Below are 1,420 nucleotides of genomic sequence, written 5' to 3' on the forward strand. Positions count from 1 at the left end.
GAAATGACTCATGCAATTGTGGAGGTTGGCAAGTCCCACATCTGTAGTTCTGAGATCAGTCCGGAAGATTCTTCTCACCACGTAGTCTCAGTAGCTGAGGAACTCAAATTGGCAGGTGAGAGGACAAGCTGTTGATGCAGGAGCTGGTGAATCAGGTCAGGGGATAGGTCACAACTCGCATGAACTGGAGGTCAGCATGATGGGCCAGATGCCAGATCTAGAGCCAGAGAGTGAACTGTGCAAAAGCATTCCTATATTTCTGTACTCAGATCAGAACACTAAGGAACACTAAGGGTGGTGATTTCAGTCACACCTAATAAGGTGTTATCGGTTTTTGTTTTTGTTTACTAAATTCTGTTTCAATTTTATTTCATTAACTTTAACAATGAACAAGTTATATAGTTCAAATGTTATTAAATTGATTTCAAACATAGGTTTCTACATAGGATTAACAGATATAGGATTTCGAATAATGTATGGTGCAGTCCATGTAAAAATGTGCTTCTTTCATCCATGAAAAGCATTGAAAGGCCATTTTTTTCCTTTTATACTGCATAAAAGCTAGATGCAAATGTTGATGTTAATTTATTTCATTGTCAACTTGGATGATGAAACTGGGAGGCACAAAAGTTCATAGTTAAAGATGCAAAGAAAAAGCTTCTTTTATTTTTCTAAAAGAAAATGGAGGTCTTCATTCATGTCTCTTGATTCTTATAGCAGATCAGTTCTTCCTCCCTTTTCCTTTTTTACTTCCCTCTCCTTACTGAAGACTTTGGCCGCCACCACCTGTTTTCTGTGTCCTTGTGTTTAGTTTAGGTATCATTTCCGCTGCATACAACATTACTGATTTACGTGATGGAAACTGTACAAGGCAGAGGCTGCCATCTTCCTGTTTGAGTTGGACCTGGACTCTGCCTCCTTATTGAACATCACGATTCCATTCTCTATAGAGAACATTTTATTTTTCTCAAGAAATGCATTAAGTCCAACTGCTAAGCATAACTGGTGAATCTCTGTAGCTGTAGGATTTTCAACAGCCTATTTATGGGAATGTGCTTCCTCTCAGTGATGGTCTTCTTGTTATTTAAATAAGCAGGGCAGATACAAATGAACCTGCCCTTGTTCGGCAGGGGACCGCACAGCAGCACAAGCCATTTCCACTGGGGACCACATGGCGCCAACTTGGAGTTCTTAGAGAGAAAATTGGCCAGAACTCAGCGCTGAGAGACAGCTGAGACACTCACCAGTACTTTATATTCTTGAGCTGCCCTTTGAAATGTTTTTGTTCAGCTCTTTTTCTTCATCATTTCTCCCTTGTACTTTAGCTACTCTGTGTTCAAGAGCAAGTTTGAAAGTCACTTCTGACATCCATTTTGGTATTTTTCTTTTTAAATGACTCTGCTTTCCCCATGTATGAGGT

General features: G+C 39.7%; 1 pseudogene; it reads right to left on the reverse strand.

The window, feature by feature from the left end:
• Positions 1–840: 840 nt before the first annotated feature.
• Positions 841–1,155, reverse strand: LOC102827368 (annotated as a pseudogene).
• Between the last annotated feature and the right edge of the window lie 265 nt (positions 1,156–1,420).

Source organism: Chrysochloris asiatica, unplaced genomic scaffold, assembly GCF_000296735.1.
Source record: "Chrysochloris asiatica unplaced genomic scaffold, ChrAsi1.0 scaffold00035, whole genome shotgun sequence".
Taxonomy (NCBI): Eukaryota; Metazoa; Chordata; class Mammalia; order Afrosoricida; family Chrysochloridae; genus Chrysochloris; species Chrysochloris asiatica.